General features: G+C 46.2%; 2 protein-coding genes across 5 annotated transcripts in view; one reads left to right on the top strand and one right to left on the bottom strand.

The window, feature by feature from the left end:
* Window positions 1-529, bottom strand: part of CNOT6 (CCR4-NOT transcription complex subunit 6) — a 75,830-nt gene extending 75,301 nt beyond the window's left edge. The window contains exon 1 of one of the 3 annotated variants that reach the window (XM_075900500.2): window positions 377-529. The gene's annotated coding sequence lies outside the window, so the exon portion shown is untranslated. The remainder of the gene's footprint in view (window positions 1-376) is intronic. The other 2 variants (XM_075900499.2, XM_075900498.2) reach the window with 2 other exon arrangements.
* Window positions 530-1,504: 975 nt separating this feature from the next.
* GFPT2 (glutamine--fructose-6-phosphate transaminase 2) overlaps window positions 1,505-22,116 on the top strand; it is a 143,981-nt gene continuing 123,369 nt past the window's right edge. The window contains exons 1-4 of one of the 2 annotated variants that reach the window (XM_075900489.2): window positions 1,505-2,057; window positions 6,770-6,846; window positions 15,358-15,487; window positions 16,230-16,254. The gene's annotated coding sequence lies outside the window, so the exon portion shown is untranslated. The remainder of the gene's footprint in view (window positions 2,058-6,769; window positions 6,847-15,357; window positions 15,488-16,229; window positions 16,255-22,116) is intronic. The other variant, XM_075900490.2, reaches the window with a different exon arrangement.

Here is a 22,116-nt window from a genome sequence, read left to right on the forward strand (position 1 = left end):
ACCACAGACCAAGAGGTCTCCCTCCCCCACAGCAATAATCCCCCCCCCCAAATTCCCTAGCAATCTGCCCCCACCCAACCGCACCTTGGAACCAATACACCATTCTCTGCCCCCCACCTAGGGCACTCCTACCCCTTTGGCCCCCAACACAGGGGCGCCCGTGTGCCCCCCCCCAGTAATACTTCTTCCCCCCATAGCGGTGATACCCGCCCCCTCAAAGCAGCAGTACTCCCCTCCCCCAATCACCCCCCCCCCCCGGAGTAATAATACTCGCTCTTTCCACACACACCCCGCCCCGCAGGAATACGCCGCGCGACTCCTCCAACAAGAACCACCCCGCAGGGTAAAGCCCGGGGATCCGCGCTCCTGCCCGTACCTGTGGCTGCAGCATCCCCGTCCCCCCGCCGCCCTCTCTCCGCTGCCTGCCTGGCTCTTTGTTTCCTGCCGCGGGCCGGACGGGAGAGCAGCTTCCCCCCCGCCTCCTCCCCCTTCTCCTCACACGCATTGAAAGCAAACAAGCATCATGGCGGCAGCGGGCAGGCCGCCCCCCCGCCCCAGCACCCCGCCCCTCCGCAGCGCCGCGCGCTGGGGCCGCCCACACTCACCGCACGCCGCGCGCGGCGTCTCTGCGGCCTGGCCGGGCCGCGCTCGGAGCGTCCCCACAGCCCAACGGACCGCGCGGGGGGGGAGGGGGATCTGGGGGTCCGGGGGCCTCGGGGGGGGATGGCTGGGGGGTCCGGAGGGGGATGGCCTCGGGGATCTGTGGGGTCCGGAGGTGAGATGGCTGCGGGGGGGGGGGGGGTCGGAGGGACTAGGGGGTCCGGAGGGGAGGGGGGGGGGGGGGGTCCGAGGGACCTAGGGGGGATGGCTGCGGGGGGGTCCAGAGGGACCTGGGGGTCCGGAGGGGGATGGCCTAGGGGATCTGTGGGGTACAGAGGAGGGTGGCTGCGGGGGGGGGGTCTGGGGGACTTGGGGGGTCCGGAGGGGGAGGGATCTGTGGGGTCCGGAGGGGAGGTGGCTGCGGGGGGGTCCAGAGGGACCTGGGGGATCCGGAGGGGGATGGCCTAGGGGATCTGTGGGGTACAGAGGAGGGTGGCTGGGGGGGGGGGTCTGGGGGACTTGGGGGGTCCGGAGGGGGAGGGCCTCGGGGATCTGTGGGGTCCGGAGGTGAGATGGCTGCGGGGGGGTCCAGAGGGACCTGGGGGGTCCGGAGGGGGATGGCCTAGGGGATCTGTGGGGTACAGAGGAGGGTGGCTGTGGGGAGGGGTCCGGGAGACCTGGGGGGTCCGGAGGGGGATGGCCTCGGGTTTCCGGAGGGGTATGGCCCGTGAGGTTTGGGGGAGCCCGTAGGGTTGCGGGGGGGGGGGTGGCTGCGGAGGTCCCTTGGTGTTCTAGAGGCAGGTAGCCCGTGGGGTTTGGGAGGAGGGTGGCCGCGAGGGGCCCATGAGGTTCCGGGGGGCCGCGGGGGTTTCAGAGGGGGTAGCTGCGGGGGGCTCGTGGGGTCCCAGGGCATGTTTGGAGGAGCATATTGGTGAGATCTGAGTAGCGGTGTAGTGCATGCAGTGGGACAGGGGACAGCATTGGTCAATGTGTATGGTTGAAAACAAGCTTGGACATAGCGTGTGGGGTTTGTAGGAGTATTTTGGAGTAGGTAAAAAAAAGGTGCGGGATCACTGAGGAGTTGGGTGAACAGGTGGCGTGAAGGTGTTAATGGGGAAGTTGGAGGGTGCTGTGCACGAGTGGTTGAATAATTGGTAGAAAGGGACAAAAAAGCAAATACATAACGAAAATATTATTAACACGTTAACATTCTGGGAATGGGGAGATCAAGTAGTACTTGGCTGTAAAAAAGTTCCTGATATGAGGGCTAGAAAGAATATTGAACAGTATAAGGAACAAAGTATTTTATCAAAAAGTAATGACCTTAAAAGAAGTGTGTAAGTTCTTGTATACAAGAATGAGAAGTATGAGAAAGAAATCAACAAGGAAAATGGCCTATTTGCTCCCTGGATATACATTTGCTAGAATGATGCTGATTTTTCATTGGTGGCTTCTAGGTGAGCTATAACAACAGCGAGTTATCTGCAACGAATGTATAACATTAGCAATTTATCTGAAAATTTTATTGCAGAGATGGGAAGCAATAAGAGGAACTAGTTAGCATAGACTTATCTGTTCAACTACGGGGAAGAATAGTATACAGCAGAGGTGGGGAACCTCAGGTTTGGGAGCTGCATGCAGCCTCCGGCTTGCCTGGATCTGTCTCCAGAGGTTCAGGGCCTCCCTCACCCAGCACTGGTGAGCCCATGCTGCCGCTCCAGCCCCCTCGCTGCCTCATCGCGGGGTTGGAGCACACAAAATCTACTAGTCTGGGCCCCACTAGGCTCTGGTGTGCAAGGAGAGTGTAGAGAGTCTCATTCCTCAACCAGGGACCACGTTTTTTTGGTTTGAGATTTTTTTGCTTCTCACTTGTGTGCGGCCCTCCGACAGATTTTAATGTGGGTCAGTGGCCCCGACCCAAAACAGGTTCCCCATGCCTGCTCTAGATCCTCATATCCAGGCTATAGAATCATAGAATACTGGGAGGGACCTCAAGAGGTCATCAAGTCCAGAGGTTGTGGAATCTCCATTACTGGAGATATCTAAGTCTTGCAGGTTTTTTCAGCATTATACCTCTCAGATGCAGCATTTTCTATCCATCCAACTAAAATTCCTGTCCAAGCTCTCCTTATCTAGTCTTAGTCACTGAAACATTCTTCTGTCTGACTTTGACTAATGCAACTTTTGTCCTACTCATATCCATTCAGCATTGACATAAAGATCATTTTCCTAGCTTTTTCTTCTGACAAACCTTTTTGGACCCTTCCACAGGACCCACTTTTCCATTGCATGAAACATAAGCTATTTATCCTCACTTTGAACGCCCTTCATGGTCTACTCCTAACTTACAATCGTATTCACTATTGAGATGTCAACGCCCGTCTCCAATCGGTCTACGATACCAGCTTCCATCACTCGTGTTAAATTTCCAAACAAGCATCTTCTGTGCTTTCTGTCATGCTGACCTCATGCTTGAGAGAAACATCAGCACAAGGATTATCCCGCTTCAAAGCCTTACTTAAAACTTTATCATGGTGTCTGCAAGAAACTTGATCAGTCAGGCTGCTGCTGTACTGTTTCTTTGTACTCCCGTCTGTCAGTCTGTAGCCATCTGTTGTGTTTTGTTATATGTAGGCCATATCTACACTAACACTCATGATGGCAAAACTTTTGTTGCACCTCAATGTGAAAAACACAGCCCTGAGCAACGCAAGTTTTGCCGGCATAAGAACTTATGTGCACAGCACTACGTTGGCAGGAGATGCTCTCTCACCAACATAGTTACTGCCATTTCTTGAGCAGGTTTTATTATCTAAATGGGAAAGCTCTCTCCCATCAGCATAACGTGGCTACATGAGTGCTCTTACAGCAGTACAGCCACTGTAACCTTGTAACTGTAGACATGGCCTTTACAGGATACAGGTTTGAGTGACGGGCAGGATGAGGGTGTTGTCCAGAAATGAGAGATTGAGTGACTATAGGTGTAGTGAAATCAAAATGGCCCAACATTGGTGTCATGACAGTGAAATGCTATTTTTATTATGCACCATTTGATCAGAAGAGATAACAAAAGATCATCATCATCATCATCATCCTGGAAGTACAGCCTGGGTGTGAACTAGGAAAGCTAGTAAGACAAAGCCTTCAGGTGTCTAAATTGAAGTAGAGGCATGTGACAAAAAATAAAGCAAATTGTAGTTCTGTGGACGAGGAACAAGATTGTTCTTGTGCAATATTATATGTTAAAAGAACTAGAAAGGGAGGGACTGTTCCCTTGCTTGCTTCTGAGCAATGCATATGATATTCTTTAAAAACAATGACCATACACTTATTACATATGTAATCCTGGTGAAAGACTTAGCAATCTTCACACTTGTAATAGAGCTAAATAAATGATTTCCTTCTTTGGCTCTATATTTTGGACTTAGTCATGGTATATTTTAGGCTTCTGTATATGAAAGCTGGTTTTTTTGCTCCACCTCATGTAACATCACTTCTCAAAATGTTTTCTGATAACCAGCTACCCCTTCAGATATTAATAGTCACACATACTTAAGTTGTTAATACTTTTTAGAGTAAATATGGCCTTAATGGAATGTATCCGTCTGTCTGGAATTCATTTTCCAAAAGGAATAGTAAGTCTTCAAATACATAATGGGTTTTCCCAAGAATTGTTACTTATCTAGGAGGAGTCAGTTGTTTATAGCTCTTTAGCCTGTGGGAGATTGCATACCTGGGGTCTGATACAGGTACTGGGATATAATGTGTGGAGTCTTTCATATTTAGGCAGTATCTTGCAAAGTTAGGTGATGACCAAAAGTTCATTATCTAATATCTGCCTTAAAAATGTTGACATTGCAAAAACATGTGTTACTTGGTAGAGATGTGAGTGACTAGTCGACTGCCTGATAAGCAGGGCTCGACAATCTCTGTAATATACTCGCCCGTGGTGAGTAGATTACATCCCGGAAGAGCTGGGTTCAGGCGATCTGCGCATGCGCAGAACAATCTGTGCAGAACGCCGAACAACGCGGCTTGGCAAGCCCTGCTGATAAGCAAATCTAGTTTCTCTTCACCACCACCACCACCCTGCTGCCTCTATCAGAGAGAGGCAGCAAGGGGGGGAGCAGGAGCCGGTGCTGGGGGGAAGGAGCGGCAGAGGCACAGTGGGGAAACGGCATGAGCAGGGACTTGCGCCAGGTTCTGACTGCGGCACTCCTGCTTTTGAAATGTAGCAAGAGCCCCACTACTCGATTAGCTGAGTAGTTGAAATTTAACATCCCTGTTACTTGGCCCACCTGTTGATCTCAGTAGAGGTCAAAGACCATGAATGGACAATGGAACCCTTTTCACTCTGGTGTTGCTCCTCCAGAATAGGTAAATAGCTGGAGCAATGTGGGAAAGCTGATATTTCCATTACCCTTGTCCTTGTTCATAGATTATACCAAGTCTCCTGAGTTACAGACGCTATTTTTTCACACATATTAAAAATAGATAGGGAAATGATCCAGTGATTTTTGCCCTGATCATTTCAAATAGAGACCAATTAGCAAAGTAAATTTTGGATCAGGGCTACTCAACATGTGGTCCATGGGCCATATGCAGCCGGCAGCCTGTTTGTTTGCGGCCTGCAGCACAGTTTGGGTTTATGTGGGGCTAAGCACGCGACAACACGGGTGGAAGCCAAAACAAAAAAGTAGTCAATATAATGGTCCTCTGTTGATAAGCATTTTAGTAGTTAAATTCCTGGACTCTCGTTGCTTATTTAAAGTGCTGTCATATGGGTGGAAATCAGGTAAATATTGCATTTTTGCAGAACTCGTGCCATGAGTATCAGTGTGGCCCCTGGAGTTTCCAAAGTTAAGTAGCGCTGTTTTAGATGATTGAGGACTTTGACCATCAGAAGAAGTAATTATAAAATGCTCGTAAAATTCACTGTGCTGTACTACTGTTATTGTATGCTATACAGTGGTCTCAGACTTGTAGTTCAAGGTAGGGATACTAAATGTAGTTGAATCAAGTAATCATCCAGTCGATGGATTTTCCATTGACTATTCCAGTGTTTCCCAATTTTATTTGGACATGGAATCCTTAGGGTTTCCTTAAAAAAAACCCGCTACTGTGTTTCATCGAGGGAGGGTGGGGGAAAGGCCCCACTGCTGCGTTTCATCAAGCAATACAAACAAACAAAAAAAGAGCCCCGGCGTGGCTGTTTCTTTAAGAGGGGGCAAGGGAGTGGCGGCTCTTTGCAGAACCCTTGCTTTCGCTTCGCGGAACCCCAGGATTCCACAGAGCACCAATTGGGAAACACTGGACTAGTCAATTAGTTGGTAAGTGTGGGAGCCAGCAGGCTTTTAATACATTTAAAAACAGAGGCATGTCTGGCACTGGTCATGAGCCAGCAATCAGCTGATTCCCGGCTTGCACCCGATCCCCAGTACACCCCTGCGCCCCTCGGAGATGGTACTGGAGGGAACTGACTTAAGCTGGCTCTCACAGGCTCCTGCTCCCCCACTTGCTGCCTCTGATAGAGGCAGCAAGGTGGGGGGAAGCAACAAGACTATCCGATAAGTTTTTGCTTATCGGATAGTCAACTTGTCACTTACATCCCTAGTTCAAGGTGCAGCAAATTAGCATACTCCAAGCTTTGTTCTAATTCGCATTGATTCTCTGGTGATTTTTTTATTAGGCTATAAAGCAAACAAACAAAAACATTTGTTCAGAGATTCTGAAGTAGTTGATACCGTTGACCTCAAGAATGTAATTTTTTTAACAGTCAATTTGATTTTGCGGTTGATATTTCAGAGTAGAACAAAGACAGCTACATATTTTTCCAGGAACTCTTATGGTATACTGAATTTCCTGCCCAAGATCGCTCTTGCTCATTTGTACATGTGATTAACTTTTGCTCCATGTAAGTGTCATTAGAACTGTAGCCAAGCAAACATTTGAACAGATGGTTGGTGACAGTATTAACTTTCTGCTCTGGATGTTTAATGAGATCTGAGATTGATTGTAACATGAGGTTCTTTCATTCTGACTGTCTCACGTGGCAGATATAGTATATGAGAGTGTGCTTGTTGCTCAAGGTTATAGTAGATTCATCAGTCAAAAAAAAGGCCTTCCCATTAATCTTTTATCTGCTCAGAAACCTTTTCTTATATTTCAGGAGCAATGTTGTTACATGGAATAACATTCCTGATTTCAGGCCAGCAGGATCCTGAAGCTTAAAAGGGTTAAATTAATGTAAGAATTGATTGTTTTGCTTAGACCGGTTGTATTTGTTCCATTGTATGAGATTTTGTTCTCATTAATTTATGTCTAGTGTTTCAGAAGGAAAACAATTAATTGGTTCCCATGTTCTCTATCATACCCACATCTGCTTAAGGTTGCCCAATCCCTCCCATTGTAAGACTGTTTTTGCTTGCTTATAACTTTACCCAAACCATTACCATTAGAGCTGAAATTTTCCATGCTGTAGATCTACTTCAGGCTGAATATTTTTGGAAAGTTCAGAAAAAAATAGTTAGACATTTCTGAGAACAAGGTTAGGGGAAAGCGTTTTGCTTGTGCTAACAAATTTTAAAACTGTTTTTAAGAAGCTGTAGTACCTCTGTGCTTTTGAGGAGGAGTATAATATTCTGCAGGGGGGTGCTTTTGTGACTGAGATGTGTAGTGTTCGCTTTTCCTCAAATTCCCAGTTTTGGCCAAAATTATAAACCTTTGAAAAAATCTGTTTGACTCTGCTAAGTAGAGACTTGCTTGTTCACTAAATTGATAGATTTCAAGGCCAGAAGAGGGACAGTTATGATTATCTAGTATGATCTGTATAAGACAACCCATAGATCTTCCCCAAAATAATTCTCTCTAGAGTTAATCTGCCCTTTGTATGCTCAGGCCCCTTGGGGCTCTTGATTGCAGATCACATGCACCATCCTCACAGAGAGACTGAATGCCCTCCAAGACAGGGCAGGCAAAATATGGCCTGCAGTTCACATCTGGCCTGCCAAGCCATTGGATCCAGCCTGTAGCCCACCGGGAGCTTTGGGCAAGTTCCTTGCCTGCCACGCCCCCTCACGCTGCTCAGAGCAGCTGGCTGAGGGTGCCGTGTGCTTTTCTGAGCTCCATGAGCTGGGGAAAGGGCAAGAAGGTTCACACACTGCCCTCACTCCCAGTGCAATCTTCCAGCTCCCATTGCCTAGAAACTGGCCAATTAGAGCTCCCTGGATTGTGTTTGCAGGGCAGGAAGCGCATGAAGTACCCCCCTCCCAGCACTCGCGGCACTCATAGAAACACATGGCCCCTGCAGCCGGCCACATTGAGCCTGCCTGAGGGACCAGCGGGGCTCCTGGCTGGGAGCCACCTAGGAAACCGCCTCCCAGTCAGAGCCTGTACCTGGCACCTCAACCCCTCCTTCCCCCCCAAAACTGTCTCTCCCCCCTCCTACATCCCTACCCCAGGTCATAACCCTAATCTTCTGTTCTGCTGCTCCTGCACCCATGCCTCCTCTCAGACCCAGTACCCCAATCACCTGCCCCAGGCCACAACCCAAAACCCTACACCTGCTCCTTCACCTCTGACCCAGGTCACAACCTCCTCTAAGATTCTGCACTACCTCCTGCATCCCTCCTCCAGGTCAAAGTCCTCCCTGCACCCATACCCCCTCCTAGACCCTGTACCCCAATCCCCTGCCCCAGGTCAGAACCATCTCCTTCACCCAAACTCTCATACCTCACACCCCTTCCTACACCCTAGTCTCCTACCTGAGCTCCCTTCTGCACCCAACCTCCATCGCAGACCCTGCTCCTCCTCCATTGATATGATGGAAGTGTGTGGCCCCTTGACCATTTACCAAATTCTTGGAGTGGTCCCCCATCAGAAATCATTGCCCCCCCTGTTCCAAGTTATGGCAGTGGGGGCTGAGTGGCGCTTGTGCCTCCTAGCTCCTGAGAATTGCTGTGGCGCTTAACGGAGCCACGGTGGTTCCCCCTGACTGTCCCTAGGCAGTGCAGAGGAGAAAGAAGAGCTTGTCTGAAACACAGGGTGGTGAATGAGGCAGAGGGGGAAAAGAGAAGCAGAGATGGGCAAGAGGGAATGAGCAGGAATAACTTAAGTGGCAGAAAAGAGTACTGTGGATCTAAGCATCCCAACATTACTGATGAGACAAATGGGGGGGGGGGGATCATGTGGCTCCACACGATAGTAGATGTTCTTTGCTTGCTTTCTAAAGACTTTGGTGTAATTTCCTATGTTTAAAAAAAATCAACAAATAGAATTGTCAGGCTTTAATGATGAGATCACATGCTCTTTTTTTTAAACAGTAACCCTGCTTCGTGTCGTGCACCAGATTGATTGTGCTTTGAGAATGAATCTGGATTGCATAGTGATTGCGGCTGTTATCTGTACAACTCCTTCACTAGTTGCAGAAGTTGGACAGCATGTTGTGAATGAGGCAGGAGAGAAAGGAAGGCCTTATGCTTAAGGCAGTTGATTGCCTGCTTGGAGAATTGGACTCGATCCCTGCCCTTGCCACAGAGTTCCTATGGGATGTTGGTCAGGTCACCTTGACCAACGTTTTACAGGCGGTTACTGTGTTATTCTCTGAGCATCCAAGTGGAGGGACCAAGGGTCTGATTTGTGGAAAAGCTAAGCACTTAGAATGGCAACTGAGTTCAGTTGCATTGCTGCTCTGTAATATAAAGTACCGTAAAATACAAATTATTCTGGAAAATTAGTTCTTACTCCAACTGGGTACCCAAAATTAGTTGGCATTTGACAATTTTGGCCCTAATTTCTGTGTCCTGTTCCCTCTATGTAAAATGGGGGTAACAAGACTAGGAATAGAGAGGTAGCCGTGTTAGTCTGATCTTGCTAAAACAGAAGGGAAAACTATGTAGCACTTTAAAGACTAACAAGATGGTTTAATAGGTGATGAGCTTTCATGGGCCAGACCCACTTCCTTAGATCGTATTCTGAAAGAGAATTGGCATGACCATCTATACCAAAGGAATACAATGAAAAAAGTGAACACATTATTAAACTGACAAATCAGATTTAGTACAGAAGGTGGGGAGAGGGAGGGAGGGAGAAAATAGCTTTTTATGAGTCAATGAATGGCTAATCAGGGGTGATAAGTGGGGAAGCTATCTTTGAAATGGTTAAGGTAATTAGCATCTTTGTTGAGGCCCATTTGTAAAGTGTCACATTTAAGCATGAAATAAAGTTCTGAAGTTTCCCTCTGTAATCTGGTGTTAAAGTCTCTTTGAAGTAAGATGAGTGTAGTAAGGTCATTAAGGCTATGTCCAGGTAGGTTGAAATGAAAAGCAACTGGTTTTTCCTTGTGAAGATGTCTGATGTCTGATTTGTGGGCATTAATTCTTTGGCGAAGTGTCTGAGAAGTCTGTCCAATATACATAGCAGAAGGACGCTGTTGGCACATGATGGCATAAATTATATTTCCGGATGAGCAGGACTGTGTGTTCTTGATCATATAACTGACATGGTTAGGTCCAGTGAGGGTGTCGCCAAATATATTTACTCTGGTGATGAAGATAAATAGAAATATTGAATAGTTGCCTATTCAGTGAGCACCATCCATTCTGTGCACTGAATAAAGTACGGGTCCTGCTGGAAAAAATAGTGTGTGATCATGTAATTTAGAACTATTACAAGGTGTATCTGCCGGGGGACTGAATTAAAGAACCTTCATTTTCACATTTCTTAACCCTTTGAGTTCTTTATTTTGTAACTTTAATGTTTTTAACTTAGGGATTTTTGAGGGAGTGTATATAAATATAAGATAAATACATCAAGTTTAACATAAAGTCTCAAAAGAGTAAGAGCTACCAGCTATTTCTTTCCAAAATTTACTGTGCTATATATATATGAAAAGCACCATAAACAGGCAGGAATTTCTAAATCCTTTTAATCAGTTACAGATGCCAATGCTGACTTCTACCACCATCTTAGATGTGTGTATGTACTGTCTTAAGATCACTGTTATAATGACCCGTTACTGCAACTGTCACAGTTTAGAGACATATATTAAATCTTATTTTTCTCCTGAAAGCTTCTAACGCTAAGAAACATTTACTTGATAATGCTATCTGGTATATCTGTTTCCACTATACAGCCGGTTCCCAAGTTGCGAACGGTCGAGTTACAACCGTTTGCATTTACGACCAAAGCTCCCATGAAGCGGTCGTAAAGGTAGTCCCCGAGTTAGGAACGCGACCCGCGCTTACGAACAGCGTGGTCGCTATGTAACTCAATGGGGTCCAAGTTATGAACTGATCGAGTTACGGCCAATTGTTTGGTCCATAACTCGTTCGTAACTTGGGGAGAGGCTGTACTGTAATATCAAAGTATTAACCAGTGTTTCTCAAAGTGGTCTGTGGACCCACTCCAAGGGTGCATCTACACAGCACCCTAAACTCGAAATAAGATATGCAATTTGTGCTATGTAAATTGCGTATCTTATTTCTAAACTATTTTGAAATAGCTTATTTTGAAATTTGACGCATCTACACAGCACCAGATTTCAAAGTAACATGCTATTTCGAGCCATCTCTTTTCCTTCATGCAATGAGGTTTACCGGGTGGCGAAATAGTGCACCTGTTATTTGGAAAAATATTTCAAAATAATGGGCAGCTTGTGTAGACATACCCTGAGAAAGTAGCTACCGACCCGCTCCGCTTTGTTTACTTACCAGCTCCCGTTGGCTATTTTTTGCCATTTGCAGCCAAGGGGAGCTGCAGGAAGCAGCAAGGTCACACTGCTTCCTGCTGCTCCCATTGGCTGCAAATGGCAAACCACAGCCAATGGGAGCTGCGAGCTTCCGTGGCTGCAGAGCCAGTAAGTAAACTAACCAGAACGGCCAAGTAGTAGCTTTCTCAGAGTGTGTCCGCAGACCACTTTGAGAAACACTGCGATAGAAAGAAAGTCATTGTGCTTTTTTACTCTTCTTTCCAACTTGCAGTCACATCCGAATACCTTCAAGAAGCTGTCTGTCATATTAAATGTACTGCTGTAATTTCCTAACTACAGATTACACTCCACTGTAACAGATTTTGTCTTAATGGTTGCTCTCCCCAATTCATTCATTCTTTTTTTTTTAAACAGATGACCATTCCATTAAGGCCAGGGTGGGCAAATCAGGGGCTGGATCCAGCCCCCCAAACACTTCTTTCCAGACCGCCCAGTTGATTAGCTGACCATGCATACTTACAGCCAGCAGCTTGTGTTCAGCCGTTCCTCCCCCCAACTTGACCTGTCCTGCAACTGAGCTGCTCCCAGGATGCTTCTGTTAGTTGTGCGGTGGGAGTGCTGAAGTCAGTGTGTTCCCCTGTCACATACCACATCTCTGCAGAGCAGGGGTTGTAGATGGAGACAGTCAGCAGAGCTGCTCCAATCTGAAGTGTGTGACTCAGGAGTGCAGAATAGGAGTCGGGGGATGACAACAGAGCCAGACAGATTTCCTTTGGAGAGACAGCATGGCTTGTCTCAGAAACTTACCCGCCAGCAGCCAGCACACACGCTGTGTCACTGTCACACACACCCAGTCTGTGCCACATACTGTTGCACGTTCTCCTGTCTATACCACACACACTCAGTTTGTGTCACAAAATCTGTCTCTTACACACAAAGTGTCACACCCACACAAACATACTCATTCTCTTTTTGTAGTCCCAGTCCCACCCTTTCTGCCTGAGGCTGTGCCCCTTCTGGGAGCAGAGCTGGCCCGTAACCACATACTAAAAGTTTGTGAAGTGGACCCCCTGCAAAAATTATTGCCCACTCTTGCCCTACGGCCAGGCTAATGATGAGACACTAGATGGGAGAAAACTCTCAAAAATATAACTCAGCATTTGTTACTCATCCAGAACTTCTTATTGAGTTAATTGATTTTAAAAGGAATGCAAGACAGGTTGCTTTGGTAAAAGTTTGTGAGCTAAGTGGGTGAAAAGTGGTGATTATGCTTCTGCACTTGTTGGCCTTTGCTCTTTATCACAGTCTGAAATTCTGGGAAGAAACTTGCTGTCTAATTCTTTACTGAACCAAAGATGATGTTTGAAAACACACGCTCTTGGCTTTCAATTATTTAAAATTGCTGGAATGCATTGTATAAATCTTCAAAATGACTCCCCAAAAATGGGGCACCTGTTAAATCATGTAGTTGTGCCTGTTGAACCTCTTTCCTGACTGATTTGTTTCTGAGTGAATATCTACTTGGAGATAAAAAAAACCCCAAACCCTCTATCTGGCCTGGGTCAAGTGACTGGCTTGCGGGGTTCAGACTGCAGGGCTGAAGAATTGCTGTGTAGATGTCTAGACTCTGACTAGAATATGAGCTCTGGGTCCCTGTGAGCAATGACTCTATCTGATCTATCAGTGCTCTTCCTCAAAGGAATTCTGCCCAGCACTTTCAAAAGACAAGCCAGGGAGCTTAAATTCAAAGCCTTTGCTGGACATGGAAAACCATGGTTTTAAAGACACTGGATTTATGGCTTATTACAGCAATCTGTAACCCACTAACCCCCATTTTTGTCCTATGACTAGAGGGGCGTTAACAGGCCACTTTATCTTGAGTAATCCCTCAGTGACAGCTCTGTGTAGCTTGAAAGCTTGTCTTTCTTTCTCTAACAGAACTTGGTCCAATAAAAGATACTATCTCACCCACATTAGAGAGACTGTGTCCTGGGGCCATCCTGGCTACAACAGCAACACTGCATATCATTTTAAATAGACATTCTGCCAGATGTTAACTATGACTGGTTCTAGATGTGTACGTTCTTTGTTTAAAAAAATTGCCCTTAGGATTGCATCCTGAAAAGTGTTGAGCTCGTCTTCAGCACTAGGACCAGCGATCAGCAATATGCATCCCATCAGGATAATCTGATTGCAGGCTGCAAGACATTTTGCTGGCGGTGACCGTCTGTGGGCACCGCTCCCATTGGTCATGGTTCTCTCTTCCCAGCCAATGGGAGCTGTGGAAATGGTATGCAGCACGTCCCTGCAGCTTCCCCTAGCTCCCATTGGCTGGGAACCAAGAACCGCAGCCACTGGGAGTTGCAGGGGATGGTGCTGCAGGTTGCCCACTGCTTCCTTGGACGGTAATGATCAAATTCAGCTTTGATGTCAGTTAATTACAAATCCTTGTGAAGTCCATATTGTATTTTCTTATGTCAGGCCTAAATTTGACCTAGGGTACATGTGTGTGCATCCCCAGCCATCCTCTTACTGTTCCATAGGCTTGTTTTTCTATTTCATTGACTCTCCATTGAAATTAGTGGTTCTTTCCAAGGACTATATCTCTGGTAACCATTTCAATGGTTGTTTTAATGCATGGTGCTGGATTTATATTAATCTAAGCTGGCTATTCCAGTGCAGGAGAGCAGAACTGCAGAAATACTTAACTTCAGGCAGTGTCTCTCAGAAGCACCATTACTTCAGTGGGAAGATGTGGCTACGGGGTAAAAATCCTTTTCAAACATTGGACGAGGAGCCTGAGATTCAGACTGTCTGTCACCTTAGGAAGCAAGTCGTAATGGATTAATCTTGTGAGACTCTCTGAATTTCCCTGTTAAGTAGTAGCATGTGACCCATTTCTGCAGTTTAACAGACAAATGCTGTCTAATTCTATCACACCCTCCAGAATCCTATTTAGCTCAATATGTTCACATCAGATTGTGAAAAATCTCTAAAAAGTCTTGTTATGGCTCGTATTATCCACCCTTACACTTATTAAATAATCACCAAATCACTCGTGCAGCTCTGCATGCGTCCCAACTGTTGCTTTTATATTGTAGATCAAAACAATGTCGTTTGTTTACTTTTCATTCATTTGCAATGTGCAAGTCCCTGGAAACCTTTGTTTTTAAGAGTTACAGTGAGAGTTCTTCATCTGTGTTTTTGTAGGATTTATTTTTAATGTGATATACTGAGCTGTGCTTTGTCAGTTTTAGTTATACAATGTTTGGCAAGACACCTAACCACTCCGAATCCATTACACCCCATGTGAAACGGGTGGTATCAACCTGTCACAGTGCTTCAAAATCTGTTTAGTCTTGGAGGCAGTTATAAAAGTACTAAGTATAGTAGTTTTGTCTGATACATGGGGATGGGAGGACTCTTAACACCATAAAGGAGGGTTTACTTGGGCCTTTTAGCAACCAGACACACTGTTAGTCCTGTTTCTTAGCCTTCCCTCTCTTTTTTTTTATCTATTCCTACACTCTTCTATCTCCCTCTCTTTATTTCTAATCTTTATTCTCTCTCCCTCCACCCTTTCTCTCTAGCAGCAGAAAAATACATGCTGGAAACCTAATTCCATCTGTGCTCCTGCACTGCAGAGCTTCCCCCTGCAGTGACTCCTCATGTATGATCTTAATCAGTTTCATTGGCCTGCCAGAACAATATTCCAGAGTGCCAAGATCTCATAGGGCTTATTGAACAGGCAGGTTTCTTCTACTTGGGTATGGCAAAACAAACAGAGCAAAACATGATTTTCCTCTATAAAAAATACCCCCGCGATATTTTGATCTAATATCTTTTTCACCTCCACCCAATAATTCTCTTTAATTAGAAGCTTTTCTAACTCTTACTTTGAGTCCCTTAAACTGTTAGGACCTTCTCCTTGTAAGTCTAAAGTGCTTGACGCTATAATTTAACTTAAAGGTGTGTTAAATTGTTGCAGGCTATGATCTCATTAGAAATGGTAGTGGTTTTCTACAGTAAGCCCTGAACATCTGTTTCAGCATCACACACTGGAATGCTGCGCTGGTACTGCAAGAGATGCTGTCGTTGAGGAAGTATAAGTGTGTCAACCCAAGTGACCCTTCTTTGGAGCTTGATCCAGTTTCCATTCAAGTCAAGGCATAGTCTAAGGTACTTAAATTCCCACTACCATTTCAGTTTTTTTCACTGTTCTCAGCAGCTGTGTTACACTTGAACTTCTTTAACCCTGCAATCTTGAGAAATAGGCTAGGCTGTATTAAACAAAGTCTATTCCTAAAGCTTTTGTACGTGCAAGCCATTATAGATAACATGTCCGAAGACAAATCCTTAATGCACTGTATTTAAACTGTTATTGGGGAGTACAGGGTCTGGCAAGGAGAGATAGAGAGAGGATGCAGGAATATGCTGGGAATGGGATGCGAGGGAAAGTGTGAGAGAGAGATGGGGGTGTGGGCATGATGGGGATGGTGCGCTTACCTGATGCCCCACTTCTGGAGACACATGTGGCTCTGGGCCTCCCGCCACTCCCATTGGCCATGATTTGTGGCCAATAGGAGCTGCGGGGGAAAAGCTTCCCAACAGGGCTAACGGGGAGCAGCAGCATGCAGATCTGATTCCTCCTCCTCTTACCAAGCAGAAATCTGGCCTGTAAAGCTCAGGGCTCCCCATCACATCCCCGCAGCAGGCAACCAGTGCTAGCACCCTAGCCATGCAGGGGTCTGAACCAAGGGTCTTCCCGGATCACAGACACTCAGATTAAGGAAGTTCAAATGTATTACTGTATGTGGGTACAGTTACAACATTCCATCCAATTTGCATCTGTTTCAGTGGGAGTGAATTGATATGTGAATACATTGTGTAATCTGTATGCAAATCATGTGTCTTTGGACAGGCCAGCTACGTGAGAAGAGGCAGTGGTAAGTTTTTCCTGAATGTGGGGTGAACACTAATATGACTTGACACCTTAGATCAGAGTTACTCAACTTGCGGCCTCCTGACCGCATGTGGCCCGTGGCCCATTTGTTTGCAGCCCACGGTGCAGTTCGGATTTATGCAGGGCTCAACACTTGGCCCACAGGTGGGATCCTTTAAACATGGCCTCCACTGGGAACACGCTCCACAACGGCGAGGCATCTCCCAGGCAGGGTGAGCATTGAAAGATGCGAGCAGACCGGCTGGTTGGAACAGATGGGTACAGGGTGTCAGCGTTTCTAGCCCCTGGGGGGGAGGTGTCAGGAATGCTGGGGTATTGTGTGAAAAAAGCTATTTGCATATATTAAAATATATATTTGCATGTATATGCAACCACACTTAAGTTGCAGCCCTCAGCACGTACTGTGAGCATCATTGTGGCCCCTAGGATTTCCAAAGTTGAGCAGCCCTGCCTTAGACATTATGCAACATTTAGAATTAATTATTAATTATTCTGATTCCTCTTTGTAACTTTATAACTCAAGTTGAATCTTGTGAATAAAAATAAAAACCTGTTGACACAAAGATCTGTTACTCCAAATGAGCTTTTTTATCTGCTTTTGTACTGTAGCTACTTTCTGTAGCTTCCCTTATTTTTTTTAATTAATTTTATAGAGATTCAACATATTAGTATGGTGCATAAGGCCAAAATCATTTGTATATCCAGTTTCTGTAGCATGGTTAGTACCTAATACACATTAGTAGTGAAAACTTCAAACTGTATGCAATTTTGCTTAATGTTAGCTGGTTGAGTTATATAAAAACTCAAATGGGGGAGTGGCACTAATATCTATTAGTGGTGAGAAAATAATATTTGGGAAGTGTACTGTAATCTTGAGAACACTAATGGTATGTCTATACCATGGGTCTCAGACTCCTAGCTCAGGGGCCACCCCTGGCTGGAGCGATTGCACAATCTGGTCCAAGGCTCAGTGGGGGGGGGTCTGTTTCTGGCCCCCAAGTCCCACTCTTTCCCACCATTGCCCCACTCTGTCCCCCCGGTAGCACCCTGTCACTGAGGAGGCAGCTTTGGGGATCATGGGACAGAGGGGCGCCTTTGGTGTAGTGTGGCCGCTGCAGTTATGCCCCCTGCACTCCCCGCAGCAGCAGGAGCCGTAGGGAAGCGAGTGCACTCCCCCAGTGCATTCTGCTTCCCTGCATCTCCTGCCGCTGGGAGTGAGGGGAGGGGCTGCTGCCTCTGCACTAGGGGCCCTTCACCCAGTGATCCCCGAAGCCACATTCTCAGGGACAAAATGCCATGGAGGGGAGAGGGCAGGGTGATGGCGGGAAGGGGCAGGGTTTGTAGGCCACTAATGGACTGCCCTCCCCCTCCAACCAGCTGGGAGTCCTGGGCTGGGTGGATTGCCCAATCATTCTGGTTAGGGATGGCCCATGGACTGAGAGTTTGCGACCCATGGGCTGTGTCTAGACTGCATCCCTTTTTCGTAAAAGGGATGCAAATTAGACATATTGCAATTGCTAATGAAGCGGGGATTTAAATCTCTTCCGCTTCATTAGCATAAAAATGGCTGCCACTTTTTTCCGGCTCGGAGCTTTGCCGAAAAAAGTGCCAGTCTAGACGCGGATCTTTCGGAAAATAAAGTCTTTTCTGAAATATCCCTTATCCCCTCGGAGCTTTGCCGAAAAAAAGCGCCAGTCTAGACACGGATCTTTCGGAAAATAAAGTCTTTTCTGAAAGATCCCTTATCCCTCTTAAAATGAGGGATAAGGGATCTTTCGGAAAAGGCTTTATTTTCTGAAAGATCCGCGTCTAGCCTGGCACTTTTTTCCCGCAAAGCTCCGAGCCGGAAAAAAGCAGCAGCCATTTTTGTGCTAATGAAGCAGGGGGGATTTAAATCCCCGCTTCATTTGCAATTGCGATATGTCTAATTTGCATCCCTTTTCCGAAAAAGGGATGCAGTCTAGACACAGCCATGCTGCATACTGCAAGTGAAGATATAATTGTAGAACGGGTCGGCATCTCTTGCTAGCTTTAATCCTAACACAGTTAACTATGGCAGTGTAGATGTGTTGGCATGCGCTTCAACACAGGGTAGCTGTCCACGTACAATCCCAGGGAGCCTGGATACGTATGTGGGTAGTTAGTCCATGTTTATGCTTCTGTTAATACCTGTACTGGCTAGGTAAAGCTAGCACAGACTTAACTACCTGTGGTACAATCATGTGTTTACCTGCTGTGTAGACAGTCCCTATAGGCAGTGCACTCTTTAATAATATATGGAAATAGAGCTGGAAGGGACTTTGAGAGGTCATGGAGTCCAGTTCCCTGTTCCAGTTCCAGTTCCCTGCCCTAGAAACAAACCAAGTATCATCCCTGACAGATTTGCCCCAGATCCCTAAATGTCCCCCCTCAAAGATTGACCTCACAACCCTGGGTTTAGCAGGCCAATGCTCAAACCACTGAGCTGTCCCTCCCCATTCAGAGTTGTGTTATGTTTGGGCTTTGGATGTTTTTTTTCTGTTCTGGGGGTTTTTTGTTTTGTTTTGTTTTTTTAACTCAGCACATTGGAGTGTTTTGTAGTTGATAGTTCAGATATGTTCTTTGCCCAAACTTTTTCTCTCTTTCTCTGAGTTGACATTAGCCTTTCCTGGGAGACCAGAGAGGTCACCATCATACTTTGGTGCATACTTGTCTGTCAAGGCTGGAATAACTCAAATATGTACTGAGACTTGCAAATATGTACTAAGACAGACTTCCTTACTGCCCAGATGAGTTCCTCACCTTGAGATCCCATTTGCCCTCACACTTGATACCTCCAGTGTCTAAATACCTCCTGGCAGTGACCCTTCTGAAATGGAGCCACTACAAAGGATTTTAGTGAACATGTTTCAAATGAAAGTACAAAGCTGGAAGGGGCTCAGTGTGAAATGTTGAGAGGGGAGAGGAAAGGGCATTGCTGCAGAAACCCATAACATCAGTTATTGTAGCAGAACTTTACAAGACTGCGTAACTTTATGACCATTAATATTACTTAGTGGCCATACTTGTTTAAAAATCAAATTAATTCCATGCTTCAGAGGGGTTGATCACTACAGGAATCAGGAAGGATTTTTTTCTACATATACCGGAATACAAAATTGCCTCAGTGCATTAAAGTTTTTTGTCTTCCTCTGAAATACCCCTCACTTATCACCACCAGCGTCCTAGTTGGATGAACCAGTGGTCCGATTTGCTATGGGAAGATCTTTGTTTCTATTGGTCTGGTCTACTTAGTGCAGTTAATCAGCATAAGCTGCCTTGCTTGCATCAACCTAAGTGTTGAGGTATCTTCAGTTGAATTTGGCTCCCACCCCCGTACCTCTCTACACTGATTTAGTAATGCCACAGACAGTTGATTTAATTAAGTCGAGGCATTGTCACTGGGTTGCTTATATTAAGCATTAATAACCTTCAGAAACCATCCCCGCTGTAACTCACACCAACAACGCAATTGATACACACGCTGATGAGGAGGCTGCCCACCACCAAAACAAGGAGTCAAGGGTGTGCACACATGCATGCTTTAATACAGGGCTACTCATCACACCGCCTGTGGGCCACATGCAGCTCACGGCCCATTTGTTAGCAGCCCACAGTGTAGTTTGGGTTTATGTGGGGCTCAACATGTGGCCCGCGGGTGGGATCCTTTGAACATGACCTCCACTGGGAACACACTCCACAATGGCGAGGCGACTCTCAGGTGGGGTGAGCAGTGAAAGATGCAAGCGAATGAGCTAGCTGGAACAGACGGGTACAGGATGTCGGTGTTTCTAGCCCCCAGGTAGGAGGTGCCGGGAGCGCCGGGGCATTGTGGGAAAGAAGCTATTTGCATATATATTTGCATGTACATGCAATCACACTTAAGTTGCGGTCCTCGGCATGTGCTGTGAGTATCATTGTGGCCTCCGGGGCTTCCAAAGTTAAGTTGACATGATTTTGTAGTGTAGATGTGGCCTTTGTCTGAGTGTCTTGTATTCTTAGGTTACAAGATTAAAAAAAGGTGAAAATTAATCAAAAGGAATTGAGTCTGTTCTAACAACTTCACACTATTGCACATATTTTTAACTTACCATTTAAATCCTGCTCCTGATGAGCTGGCAAGTGCTCAACAAGAGCGGCATGGAGACAGCTGGCAGGGGGAGACATTTTTGCTTGTGGTTGTTGAATGTGGCAGATTGAGAATAGCAAGGTGTAAGAGTTCAAGCTATGAGTGCACTGAACAGACATCCTCTGACTGTGTTAACTGTAGATCGGTGTGGAGTGCTTTATGGAATCTCAGTGTCATGTTTTTAAGCTATTTTTAAAAAGATGATCTACACATACTGTTTCTACTCTGTTCATTTCTACTTCCCCTTAGGTTGCTTTGCTCTTTTCATTATAGTAGGTCAAGGTGGCTGAAGTGGGGAAAAATCTTTCATGATTAAAGAGATCATATTTGTACAATCTGAATTGATATTTGATCTGTATAGGTACGCATCTTTTCTTTTCTGGAGGCATTTGTGACTTTTTTTGTTTACATTAATGTTGGGAGGGAAGGGCCTTTTTACATGCCAGTAGTCACTGCACCAATACATTGGCTACATGAAAGATTTTATCAAGCTAGACTGAGACAAATTTTAACATGTGAATTTAAAAATAAATCAATTCAAGTCACTAACCATCAAGCTCTGACGGAAGTCAGTCTCTCTCTCCTGTTGGAGCGGTTCCACTTCTTAGATATAACCGCTTTATATATATTAAAAAAGCTTTTCCTGCCGTGCCACAGAATGACATCATCAGGCTCCCTGGTCTCAAAAGCGGCCAGAGAGGAGGGGGTTGGAGTTCATAGTGAGCAGGGCACAGCCCCCTAGTTAAATTAAATATTCATTAAGCTAGAGGCAGACTCTAGCCTAGTGGTTCAGACACACAGATGGGATGCGGGAGACACAAGGACTAGAACCTTAGTGTCCCGTTTAGTCCATTTCTCTGGACCTACCGCATATGTAAATATATATACAAAGTGGAACAGCTCCCTCAGGAGACACTGAGGGTATGTCTAGACTACATGGCTCCGTCACCGGAGCCATGTAGATGAGTTTACTAGACATAGGAAAATGAAGCGGCGATTTAAATAATCGCCGTTTCATTTACATCAAAATGGCCGCCACACTGTGCCGATCAGCTGTTTGGCGGCACAGTGGGGCAGTCTGGACACGCCGTGGTCGACAAGGGAAGCCTTTGTCGACCGCTCCGGTATGCCTTAATTTTCCTATGTCTCGTAAACTCATCTACATGGCTCTGTCGATGAAGCCATGTAGTCTAGACATACCTTGAGAGAGTCTCTCTATAGCAGGAGTGGGGAACCTTTTTTGGGTTGGAGGCCGCTGACCCACAGACAAATCAGTTGCGGGCCGCACACAAGAGAGAAGCAAAACAAACCAACCAACCCTCACTCATGTGGCCCTGACTGAAAAGGAGAAAGACACTCCCCACATTTAGAGCTTAGGGGGGCCAGGCTAGCAGATTTTGTGTGCTCCAGCCCCTTGGAGGGACGGTGGGGGGGCTGGACCACTAGTGAGTGCTCCCCAATGCTGGGGAAATCCCCAAGCTTTGGGGGCCAGATCCAGGCAAGCTGGGGGCCACATGTGGCCCCTGGGCCTTGGATATGCTGTAGTGCAGGAGTGGGAAATCTAACAGCTTGATGGGAACAGGGAGACCCACGTTCAAGAACCTGTTTTGAATCAGCCAGAGCAGGGAATTGAGTAGGGCTTCCTTTTCTGTCTCAAGTGATTGCCCTGACCATGGGGCTACTGGCTTTTCTTGGCTG

Source organism: Pelodiscus sinensis, chromosome 16 (assembly GCF_052426305.1).
Source record: "Pelodiscus sinensis isolate ZL-2025 chromosome 16, ASM5242630v1, whole genome shotgun sequence".
NCBI lineage: Eukaryota > Metazoa > Chordata > Testudines > Trionychidae > Pelodiscus > Pelodiscus sinensis.